A 13,406-nucleotide genomic window follows, 5' to 3' on the forward strand; every position below is an offset into this window, starting at 1 on the left:
TCTCTCACTCTTCTTAACTCTACTTGAAGCTTATATATTTTCCATTACTGTAAAATTGACAGTCTTTGAATACACCAAATATAAAGACACTACTAAATGGCATTTACGAGCATCACTTTATGTGGAAAGAAATCACTAAAAGATCTGCTGAGTTTATAACTAGGAAAGCAGAACAATTCTTTCTTTCCAACGTAAAAAACTTTTTTTATCTAAGCAAAGAATTATAGCAAGTGGAAGTTCAATATCATGCCTTTGAGAATTACAATCTGCTTAGACCAAAGTAAAACTATTTGAAAGGAAGTATTATATAGTGGGAAGTAGTTATGTGTGGTAATTTTTTAAAATATTTGGATTTCTCCTTTCAGTCCCAGTCACTTTCCTATCTGCAGTATTCTTTTCACTTCATATTCAGTTCACAATTTAAAATCTGAAACAGTCTTTGAAGTATCTCCTTTATAGCAAAAAAGCCACAGGGATAATAGTATTTTTTTTTTCCCCTCCTGCACTGAGGGAAAAGACCATTGAGACCCTTGATCATGCACTTAGGCCCATATGGAAAAAGTATTATCTGGATTCCTGTATCAAAGTAGTGATAAAGATATTTATTCAGTCACAGGTGGAGTTACATTTACAGCTGTTGCTGATATAGAGTCCTCGAGATATGATTAACTATCTTATTAATATTAACTATCTTAATCATATGCCGTTAACATAAGATAGCTGTTTTGTCAGGAAGAATGTCAATTTCACTTAGAAAAAACAGGCAGCAAAGTCATGTTCCCAAGGGTGCTACAAAGGAAAACATATCCCTTCTCCTTCTGTCCTCCACGCTGCACTCCAAATGTGTGCAAGCTCAGTGGTCATGTTTTACCTCTAGAAATGTTTTCTGCACCACCAGCTTCTGCTGCTTTCAAGAGTCTAATGACTTCCTTAAAACAAAGCAGATAAGCCTAGTAGAATTTCCACATTATTAAAATGTTATATTTGTAAGCACGGATTATTTTTTATATATATATATATATATATATATATATATATATATATAAAGTACCTGCTTTGCTTTGATCCAGGTCCTTGGTGGTATGTGGTGTTCTCAGATTTTGTGACTGCTGTACCTGAGGGTCTCATGAAGCACCTTGTCACATCTGTTTTGGGACTAGTGTTACCTGATTGTCTATTTCAGAAGGGCCTTTGTAGTTACTGTGATCTGTCTATTATGAACCTCGGTAATACATCTCGCATGCATAAAATGGTGTGCCAGCATTACCACCATGCTCTGCCCAGGCTGAAGAATTTTCTGTCTCAGCAGAATTTGCTGCTTTGGTTGGAATGCTCAGGAAATTCAGCCACTCTGCTTGATCCCAAAACAGGTATGGTCAGTAGTGGTTCAGCCATGGTACAGCTTTGTGCCAGTGAGATATCCACATGAGATGGGACAAAGAGTCACTGGAGTTGTGAATGTGTAACTATTTTTGTACCTGGACCTGATTGCAGATTAAAACTTTGGAAGTGTCCAGACCTGCCTGGTACACACGCGTATGACTTGGTGGAACCTGAAGAAAAAAATTTCTCTGCAGCTCCTAGTAACAGCACAAGGAAACAAGGACAATGTTAATCAGTTTTCCCCTCTTCCCTTGCTATGCATTTCTTCTTGTTATTGGAATAAATAAATCACTACTCTTTCCAGGGCTTTCAATCTGTAACCTTTTAAATACTTATTCCACAAAGAAGTGTGAAATGAGTTTCTCAAGGAGTAAGCTGCATAAAGTCAAGGATATGGTTCCAGGCAAAATATTACACTGCAGTGCTTCTTTCTGCACTGTTATCTTCTCTTTCAGACTGTATATCTAAATTCAACCTAGAATTATTTTAACATTCTCTGAAGTCAGTGTGATGGCATTTCCATTTGCTTACATATTTTTGCAGAACTTTCTGTAAACGGACACTACTTAGTACTAACAATGTGTTGTTATACTGCTTTCTGCAATGAGAGAAGGAAATTGTATTATTACACACTTATAACCATGTTAGCCTCTTTAGATAAATGCTATTTTGAAGCAATATTTGTGAAATAATATATAATTAGCTGATTTATTGAAAAGTCTGAATGTCCATACACAACTACCTCTCTTCTACAGCAGAGATACTTTTCTTTGTTTTGCCCATCATTTGTATTAGTGAGAGTAAATTCAGTTGAAAAATCCATAGCTGTTGCAGATTAGACAAAATAAACACGTCTGCCTGTGGCTTTTTCATGGAGAAATTCCATATATTTTGCTACTCATGTATTGGAGAATTCAATAGTGACACCTGCAGATTGATAGTAACCTTATGACCAATATGCCTGTCTCTACATGTCAGATCTATCATCTGGAACACGTCCTCCCTCCCGGTTACTCTGACATAGATTTCCCACAGAAATCTTCTTCAGTATCTGCAGCTCCAAGTCTGCACTAGGGCAGGTATCCAGTCAAATACTGCTAACCACTGGGGTCTACCCCAGGGAAACCATCAGGAAAAGGGCACATCTCTGCATCCAGTTTTATATGCAGCAGATTCATATCAAAGTATCCCTGAGACTTAAGGGAAATTGTGAGGATCGCTGCAGTTCTGGAAGCCAGAAACCTTCTCTAGGCTAGAAAGCTGGAGTAGAAGGAGCTACTTATTTTTCAAGAATCACTTTGCAGCCCCTTTTTTTCCCCCAGGTTATTTTATCCATACTTGGTAGATGTGACTGTTCCCTTTTAAAAGTTACTGTGTGGTAGCTAAGTGCTCCACATTCTAAGAAAACAGTGTTAACATTAAACAAAGAGTAGTGAAATTGTTTTCCAGAAAAGGTGGGTGGTTTCAGTCCCTTCCTTTGACACCAGGTCCCTTTTTGTTTCCCTTTCTATGCAGCACCTCCATGGACCTGCTCTTCCACTTGGGCTCAGGTGATAACAGTACCTAAACAAGGGTGCCTGCAGGTAAATTTGGGTTGATATGGAGGTCTGGAAAAGCACACAGAAGCTCTAACAGGCTGTCTCTTCTCCCACAACTGACTATGTTGAGTAAAGTGCAGCACGAGAATGATAATCCAAAAATATGGTGTTGAAGATCTTACAGTCATTCTCACTGAAAAATGTATCTTGATGACGCAGATTAATTTTTGCACTTCCGTGGTACTTCACTGCTGTTTCTTCTTTCCTTGTAGTACTTAGTGGTAAATTGAAATGATACAAATGATATACAGGGTGATTTCTTCCTGCTATTTTCCTCTGTGTGTTTCAATATATGTTCTAGATCTTCAGAACAGGAAAAACTACAAAGTGACCTTCCTCAATTCAACAAAGAATACAGGGGGAAAAAAAAGAGTAAAAATAAAGAAAAGATTTTTCTTTTTAAAGAAAAAATGAAAAAAAAAAAGAAAAAATGGAAAAAGAAAAAAAAATGGGAAAGGAAAAGAGGAAGTCTAAGAGACAGACATAAACAACACCACAGTAAAAGGAGGGGAAAAAAATGCCAGTAGTAGTATTTTAAAAGTATTATACTTCTATCTTTAGTGAAATAGGGAAACAGGTGAATTAGGAAAAAGATTTGTTAGACCAGAAAGTTGAATTAGTCTATCCATCAGTTATGCCAAGTGGTGAGAGATTTTGTTGTTTTTTTTTTTTTTTTTTTTTTTCCCCCCATGGATCCTGATCATATTTCTGCAATTTCACAACTATATTGAATACAGTTTAAAAATACAGAATGGTCATTATTTCTTAAAGGCTGCCTTGGCAGGTGATGCAAACTTGGATCATTTCTTTTCCAATCTGTGCATGAGAACATCTAGAAAGCAGAGACACTTCTCTCTGGGCAAAGGTATTTGCAGCTCCTTTCTTCTTCATAGTTTGCGATTGTTGATTTGAGGAGTTCAATGCAGTTTCACAGTGACATTTTGGCCAATGAATATGCAGGAAAGTGTGGCTATTACCCAAAATCAGCATAGCAACTGCAGTCCTTAAGATATCATAGGACTGCTTTTAAGTAGGTTGTATAGCTCATTTGTGAGCCTGTCTCCAAACATGCAGATCAACTTATCATACCGGCATAAACTCCTTTGCTGCTGTACATTACTACAGGTCCATAAAGTTCAATGTCCTTGTGTTGTGGTTTAATCCAGCAGGCAGCTCAGCACCACACAGCTCACTCCCTGCCCCTAGTGGGATGGGAGAGAGAATTAGAAGAAGAGAACAAAAAAGTAAAAACTTGTGAGTTGAGATAGAGTTTAATAAGATAGAAAAGGAAGGGAAAATAATATGCAACATACAATATATAATATATATAATTAATATATAGAACAAGGGATGCACAGTGCTCACCACCCACTGAACAATGCCCAGCCAGTCCCTGGGCAGCAGTTCTTCCCCAGCCATCCCTCCCAGTTTTATTGTCCCTCTTAATGTCATATAGTATGGGATAGACCTTTGGCCAGTTTGGGTCAGCTGTCCTGGTTCTGTCCCCTCGCAGCTCCTTGTGCACACCCAGCCTCACTGGCAAGGCAGCATGAGAAGCTGAAAAGTCCTTGGCTTAGGGTAAGCATTGTTCTTCAACATCTAAAATATCAGCATGTTGTCAGCTTCATATTTCCCCTAAATCCAAAACACAGAACACACCAGCCACTATAAAGAAATTTAACTCTATCCCAGCTGAAACCAGGAAGCATTTCTTCAATTATCAGGACAACAAGAACAATTTTTTATTATTATTATTATCTATTAGACATCCCCTATGTATGTACAAGAGGTGCTTATTAAATTAAAACAAATAAAGAAAGTTCTCAGTCTGGTGGCTGAGTGAACTAACTAATCTTGAGTTGCCAGTCAGACAGATACTCCAGGGCTTGTTTTCCACTACAGTGTTATTACTTCACAGAGTACATTAGCTGTAGAAATTGAACTTCAACTATGCAAATCAAAAGATTGTGAGCACTGACTCATTCTGAATTTATACCTGAGCATTGTGTTCATTACTAGTAATTTGACGAGCCTTGAAAAGACAGAAAAGTACTCCTAGAGCTTGACTGTATGAAATAAATGTGTGAAGCTGTTTCACTTTTATCTCAGAGAAAGCGAACATTTTCTTTCGTTATTGATCAGTACATTTTAAGAAAACATCAAGTGTGTTATATCTCTTCATGTGTTGTATGCAAGGTGGAGCAAATGGTTCAAAATAAAGATAATGCTGAATCCTCATTAGTTATAGCAAAGTTGGATCTGCAAAGAAAAGTCACTATGCTGGGGCAGATCAGCAGCCTGTTCATTTAGATTCATAGAAAAGGTTGGAAAAGACCTCCAAGATCTTCTGGTCTAACCATCCCCCTTACCACCAATGTCTCCCACTAAACTATGTCCCTAAGCACCACGTCCAACCTTTCCTTGAACACTCCCAGGGACGGTAACTCCACGACTTCCCTGGGCAACCCATTCCAATGCCTGACTGCCCTTTCTGAGAAGAAATGTCTCCTAATTTCCAGCCTAAATCTCCCCTGGTGCAACTTGAGGCCATTAACCAGTGCTGGATGTTTCAAGAAAAGCTTTCTGCAGTTTCAGCTTCTTCTTTTGCCCAGGTAGAAGTATCATTGCTGTGAGTGGGCAAGCTACCTGTATAAAATTGGGGGGGGGGGGGGGGGAAGGAAGTGTTCTTAAACTAATTAGAAATGAGGATAAGTTGCTAGACTTTGCAAAAGTTTTATAGTGACACTGAGTCACTACAATGAGTGGACAGTAAATGATGTCTGGTACCTGAAACCAGCACAGCTATCAATTTCTAACAATGGCACATGCTATTGAGAAATAGTTCTAGGAATATTTTCATGTCGCTTTCTGAAGCTGCAAATAATGAAGCATTTTAAACTCTGAACAGAATAGTGAGACTAACTTTCTGTAGCAAAAACACACAATATCACAAAGTAATATGATCCTTTCAATATAATTAATAGCCCTCTATAACGTTTGTTTAGGATTTTGAAAAAACTCATAATGAAAAAGACAAAAATGAAAGTGTGATGATTTAAAAAGATAGGTATTTAGTTATATTTTAAAATTAACTGTCTTGTTGAACAATTACTACCTAATTATTAATATCACAACTCTTGACCTTGAGAAGACACTCACTTTCATTTGAATCCACTGCCCTACTTGTACTGCTTTTTGTTTCTCTCAAAACAATGAAGATTTCTTATTAAAATCTTTGGCTCAATAGGAATGCATTCTCCTCTGACAGAGGTATTTATAGCATACACTGAAGAACAGATATTAATTTACTTGTTTTGCATTATCTGGTCATAGTACTTGCTTTTCAGTGATACAAGATAACAATACATCATGAAAACAATATTCTCTTCAGACCCATCAGCCCCAGATTTCTCTGTATTAGGATATAGAACAGAGCAAAAAATATACAGCTTTAATGAAATTTATGACTTGAACAAACAAACAAAAAAAAGATAATTGGAGAGGAGGAAGGGGATGAGAGTAAATTACTGGTCTTTAATAAATTTTGGAAGTGAAATCCATCTGGTTTTCATGAAATCTCTAATCTAAGTGTACACCCAGGGAATTCTTGAGAGCTGATCTTTGTGAAAGAAGGGCCAAGCATTGGCAGAGATGTCGTAGAATTGACACGATAGCTAAAATACAATAATGGTGGTACCTTGGGAGGTTTGCAGTCTACTTTGTTGTGCAGTGTAGTCTTCAGTCTGAAAAATGTGCGTGCAGATCTCCCACCAGTTAGCAAATCACTTCCAGTCTGTGCAGTGAGAAAAATACTGCCAATATTATACTACCATTATAATCTTGCTTGGCATGCTGGTTGGGCAGCTGCATATTTAAAAAACTAAGGAGACATTTCCTCTCAGAATGTATTTTTATCCATGGCATTGTTTCATATGGTACACAGACAGATTTTTGTTGAATTCATTTTTAGTCTTGGCTTTGAGACAGACCTTTAGATATATCAGTTCTTCTATTACTTTGCACTGTCCCTACAGATCCTACAGGAAGAAAGAGATAGTGATTGAAGAGAAGCTTCTACTATAAAAACTGGTGTCTCAGTTTGTCTGTGAGAGATGTGAGTGGAGTGTCACATCACACTAAAGATGTGCTTTGAAAAGAAAAAATGTTTGAATCCATCTGAAATGGAAGGGTTGTTTTTCTTTTACTTGCAATCATCTGGGTATAGACCGAGTCCAAGAGACAATAAGGTGAAAGAATTTTTCTGGCCTTAACTTTGCAAGACTAATCATATGTGTCTGTCTTCCACCAATAGAAAATTACTATTTACACACATATTTGTAGAACCTAAATTCCATTTCTTCTTACCCACCTCAAAAAGCAGAGAATATAGCACAAATAGCAGCTGTTTTACTGCTATAGGACAACATGCCTGTTCCCAGAAAGGTGCTTTTGAAGGACAGCATTGACTGTATTTCAAATTTCTTTTGCTACCACGATACCACTTAATGCTGGATACCCTTATATCTGGTTTCTAATCAAATAAATACAGTATAAAATAATTATCAGAAAATTACAGATACAGTTCAATCATAATGTTTAGTCTTGTAAAAACAGGCATTGGATTCCTGATCAGTTGCCTAAAATTTAATTTAAAGGTGTAGATACACACCAAAATTATGGAAGTTCTTTCTGTTTGAGAAATCCTTCCATTTCTCTGAAGTCTATTTCTTTTACTGTACATGCGAATCCAGGAACTTTACAACAAATAATTAAAAAAAAATTAATTCTTCTTTTTTTTCTGTTAAATATAATCTATGTGTTGCAGTTACTGACCTAATTACACTACAGGGCCACCTTTTATGGAGGGGATATTTGGGTTATTTATATGTTTCTTTGTATGGTCAACACCGTCATCTGGAGGGCAGACTGAATTTACTCTTGCAGGCTACAGATACATCCATAACTCAGATGTGCAAGAATAAAAAGCCATTGTTACTGAACTGAATAACATCTGTGAAGTTTTTCTGTACCACATAAGCACTTAAAAGGTAAAACTTTTCTTCAGTCTGAAGATAAACTTAATTCCAGTCTTCCAGATGTATAAAAGTGCCTAAACCAAACAGAATGATCATATGTGGATAACTTTTTCTACAACTAATACGATCTAATGTTTTCCAGTGCAGCTGGTTATGTAAATAAACATTTTCTAGGACTTCTTATCTTCCATTATACTATTGAAAACAACATTTTTCTTATTTCAACAGACTCCACACCATTCACATTAAGATAGATTCAAATAACATTGGAAGTGGGTACCTTTGGTGGGAATACTCTAATTTAAAAATACATCAGAACCCATATATTAAACTAGGTGCAAAACCTACGTTGACATAGGTTTTAGATGACATGAGCATAGCTGTTTGGCCAGCACATGCATAACTACAGTATAGATTTTTGTCTTGGTTTTCTTTTCATATTGTGGTAGTATCAGAACCTTAGAAACATTAGTTGGAAGGACTTCTGGAGGTCATCCGGCTCAGAGCAGGACTATTCCAACCACTAGATCGGGTCAGCTATGGTCATATGCAAGTCTTGAAAACATCCAGGAACAGAGGTTTCATAGCCTCTCTGGGAAGCCCATTTAAGTGCTGTACTGTTCTGGTAAAAAGGTTTTTCCTAACATGCAGTCTGACCTTCAAAGCAGCAATTTCTGGTTACTGCCCTTTTTACACTATTTGTTCCCTACAGGTTCTATCATTTTTCTCACCTCCACTCAACTAGCTGTAGGCTGCTATCCTGCTGCCCCTTAACATCTCTTTTCCACACTAAACAAACCCAGATCCTCCATCCTTTCCTTGTAGACTGCATGCATTGTGTCTCTGGCCAGTATTAGCCCTCCCCTTAACCCCCTCCAATTTCTCAATATCCATTTTTTATAGAAACCACTGGACTCCTAGGTGAGTTTACAATTTCTCATTCACCTGGCTTAGATTTCATCATCCCAGCCTTACAGTAAGAACGTTGAAATTCTCTACCTTCTCCTTGTACTTCTCAAAGACATATGCAACACTAACCTTTTTTCAGTCAGCAGGAACTTCTTCTAAGCAGCACAGACTTTCTTAGAGGATAGATAAATCCCTCACCATCACTTCAGCCAACTCCCTCAGTACCCCCACCCCCAACTGTATACCATCCTGTCCTACAGAGCTGAAGACATTCACCTGATACAAATAGTCCCTTAGAGCTTTTTGCTCCCCAGCTGTTGTTTATTTCTCTCCTACACAGCTGTCTTGATAGAAACAGAGGTCCAGGAGAAGGCTCTGCCTGCAAGGACCGAGACAGAAAAGATACGCTGAGTACTTCAGCTTGCTGGTTTGCTCAGTGACATGGTGCTCACCCTCCAGAAGTATGAAAGCCCCCTGTGAGGACAAGAAATAGCTGTTTAAGATTCATCCACCACCTCCTCTGCTCCAAGTGATCCATTACATATCTCCACCACAATATACCAAAGTTAGTACCATCTCACCCCCAACTTCTGGTTTCTTACTGGAACTTTTCAACATTCAAGGGTCTCCCTAACAGGAGGTGCAATTAGCCCTCCTTTGCTTGCCATCCTGTCCATGCTGAACAGATCATTTCATCCACACCTGCTCATGCAATCTCTCTTCCACCTGCACTCATCTCTTTCTAGCACTGATCGTAATTGTAAAAGCTAAGGCATGTAGCCCAGGATTTCCCCAACGCAACATGTTTCTCCTTTGTTGCTAGGGCAACTAAATTTTAGGTTAAATAGCTGCAGGTTGAAATAGAGCCTTCCTCCTACTGCCAGAAGTCCCAGGCTTCTAGTCTGCTGAGTAAATGTCTCTCTCCTGCTGCTGCTGTGTTGCTTTTCCTGTATCTTCCTCCTTGCCCTTGGGGTGGCTCCTGCCTTAGCAGACTCCCTTGAAGATCCTATCAGCAGCTCATCAGTTATCTTTAAGCAAGGCCTGCTCATTTCTTAGTGAGGATTTTTTGCTTGTTTTAAGGAACAGAAGGAAAGCAAGAAGTAGTAGAGAACTCTGTTTTGGGGTTTGCTTCTCTCATTTTTCAGTCTGCACTCTAGTCCCCAGGAACACCTTTATGCAATACGGATAAAATTTCCTGGTTTGTGCAGTATGGGAAGTTGGACTAGCTGACTTCAGTTACCTATATACTTAAAATCCATGGTCTATAATAGTTCTCCTTCTCTTTAATTATTTGTGAAGCAGAATCCTCTTCCAGCTGTGAAGAACACAGAAGAAGGAGGTGTGTAGGAAGCAATTCAGCTGAACTTCTCCAATGTAAGTCTAATCTTGTAGAGGAAGAGAGAGCATCAAATGGGTATGGCCTCCTTTTTGGAGATGCAATGCTATCCAGCTGTGCTTGCAGAGAGGAAAAACTAATGAGCTGATATCCTACTGTGGGAACATGTCTCTTTAGATTTCAGAGATCCCCCAGCAGAAGAGATATTTCTCTTTGTTTTGAGGTGAATCATACCTTTGAGCATGCGGTTCTCATTTTTAACATGGTTCAGTGGAGAAAATAAACTGTGTATATTCACTGCTGTGAAATAGTTTCTCTGCTCTCACAGAAATAAATCTTGTGACAAAGTGACACAGTTCTTCCTCAAAGGGATCAGAACAAGCAGATATATTCTTAGGAGAAGAGGCACCCTCAGGTGATCCATGTGGTAACCTCTGTCCGCCACTGGACACAGCTTTCAGTCTTTCAAAGGCAGCCACGAGAAACATCAAAGTAAACAGTTCCGGAATAATCTCCTAATGGAGCACCTGCCAATGGTTGGTTTGTGCTTTGAAGTATGTTTCTAATTTCTCTGCTATAACCCTCTAATCTTTTGAAGGGATCCTACTAACTTTTTTTTTTTACTTGCTCTGCTAATTGAAGTAATTAATTTTGTGGGCTAGCATTCATTTTGTTAAATATGTTCTCTTGGAAATCTTATCCACTTTATAATGTAAGTTACTAAAATTAATAAGTGAAGTTACTGAAGTCTTTCATCAATTTTTCCTTTACAAACTAAATACCTCAAGCATTATCAACCTTTTCTGGAGCAAAATAAAGATCCACAGTGTGTTTTCTGAGTTTAATTTTTATGCTTAAGATTTAGAATAAGAATGCAGATGTGTATCAATAGATAGTCTTCCCCATGCAGAAGTAGATCCCCTAATTTAAGGATTGCCCGTTAACTGAGATGAGCTTTTCCTGTCTATTTTAGAAGTAAATGTAACACTGAAAACATTAAAAATAAATCATGCTCCTAATTTTCTTCTTGGACATTTCAAGAGGTTGATAGAAGCTCTTGAATTTTATGGAACCTTAGCAGTGATTCAAATAGAATCAGTAAAAGTTGTCTTTTTTTTCTCTAACATAACAGAGCCATACATTGGGAACATAAACAGAATGCCCCTAACAGGTGTGTGAGTAACCTGGAATCACTGGAATCAAGATGTATGTTGATTTACATCAGCTGAAGTCCATAAACTTGAAATTGTATACAAGCAAATGGCCTATGACATAAATAATATGCTTTATCAGGAAACTAAGGTCCTGATTCATAAAGCAATCTTCTCAAGGGCCACCCATTTGAACATTTAACTAAAGAGATAGAGGGATATGGGCTTATTGAGCAGTGTACTTCAAAAGAAAAAAAGTCCTTTATAATTCTTCTTTCTCTAAATGCTCCATAATTTCATCTGTGGCCAAGAGATTTAAAATTGGATTATATCAGGCTTTATCCTGCAAGGCTTCCAATTAGTTTTTAAGGCAATACTCATATTTTTACTGTACCAGGAGAAACAGCAAAATTTATGGATCGTTAGGCCAGTAAAGCTGAGAGGAAAGTAGTTGCAGTTAGACTTTAGACAAGAAATGAATGTGCCTATTATTCTCTGATTTTTATGCTTTGTATTTATACTATATGTCACTGCCTCCATAATAATGAAAAACACTACTTTTTTATAATTTTATCCTCTTCCAGTGTTAAATCTCTAACTGTTTGAAGTTAAATCTCACTGTTTGAAGAGAAGGAGCATTACAAGAGAGAGAACAAATAAAAGATCACATTACCTGTCTGGATTCTCTTATTTTGGGATTTATTTGAGACTCTCTGAAAGAGGCTACTACCTTTTAAGGAAACATTATAATAACACTCGCTCTGAAAATGTCTGTCATCATAAAGTAATCCCACTTTCTTCACCATAACAGGAGGGTAGAAATCGTAACACCAGTTTTGACAGAAAACATTGCACTAACCTAATTAATTTAAAATTGATTAGGAACATTGATAAGTCAAATATAGATTGGTAACTCTAAGTTATTCTGCTTAATACTCTAAAGTCATATGTATTCACTACTTTGCAATCTGGCAATTTTCTGTAGGAAACAACCCTGGTCTGCTGTACCCCAAGCCAACAGCCTGTGACCCCTATACGCTCGTCATGGGCCCATCTCCAGTTCAGTACCGTTACACTGAGTAGTCACTATGACACCAAGGATGCCAGGCTGAATTACATACACAAGAGTTTTACAAAACTAGGTCCCTGGTTAGCGTGCACTCAAGACACTGCCAGTTTTCACATGTAGTTTCTCACATCATGAAATGTCTTGCAGTTAATAAGAAACTTAATAAGACCGTTTCTAACTAGGTTCATGCACATTCACAAACCTCTGTGAGCAAAGTAGTCTAAGGCAGCTACTTAAAAGGTCAGGTTTCAAATGTAATGATTCAGCATTCTCAAATTCTATGGTTTTGGTCTTTAAAACATCAAAATCATATAAATCTTTTCCTTTTTCAGTCTGACCTTCAAAAGAGTTCAATTTTACATAGGTACTTCTCTTTCTCTGTAGTACTATTTTGACAGCCATTCTGATCCCTTCAGTGCCGAAGAAGTGCTACTTCTTTCTTTTATATCTGCAGGTGTTGTCACCAGTTTTGTAAAGGAATTTCACTTTCACCTCATGGAACCCCCAGCATGAAACACCCCAGATAAAATGATGAAAACTGAAACCTCTGACAATTACTCCAATTACTGAAGAAAGAGAACCAAAACAAACAGCACTTCACTATAATTATCTGTAATTCTGTTGAAATTATATGCATTATAATAAAACTTTCAGCATAGTGTGTGCATACCTAATAATTCAGAAGAATTTATTCCCAGAGATCTCTCCCATGATTTATCGAGAGTGCATGCTTTTTCACATAAAAGTTTCACGAGTTTAATTTTAAAACGTTGTTTGCGTGTGAAGGCTGAGTGTGTTACCATTTTCATTCAAGTGCTTTACTACACATTCATAAACGGTCCACTATGCAGATAGATTCCAGTCAAGTGGCAGAATACACTGGTACTGAAGTAAGTCTACAAGTAATTTGACTCATCTACAAGT

The 13,406-nt window shown here is 37.6% G+C and overlaps 1 long non-coding RNA gene across 1 annotated transcript; it reads left to right on the top strand.

The window, feature by feature from the left end:
* Positions 1-9,964: 9,964 nt before the first annotated feature.
* LOC121065596 lies at positions 9,965-13,005 on the top strand. Its single transcript, XR_005817177.1, has 3 exons — positions 9,965-9,981; positions 10,229-10,300; positions 12,937-13,005. It is a non-coding gene; the product is annotated as an uncharacterized LOC121065596 (long non-coding RNA).
* Positions 13,006-13,406: the final 401 nt, after the last annotated feature.

The sequence above is a fragment of the Cygnus olor genome, chromosome 2 (genome assembly GCF_009769625.2).
Source record: "Cygnus olor isolate bCygOlo1 chromosome 2, bCygOlo1.pri.v2, whole genome shotgun sequence".
NCBI classification, from domain to species: Eukaryota; Metazoa; Chordata; class Aves; order Anseriformes; family Anatidae; genus Cygnus; species Cygnus olor.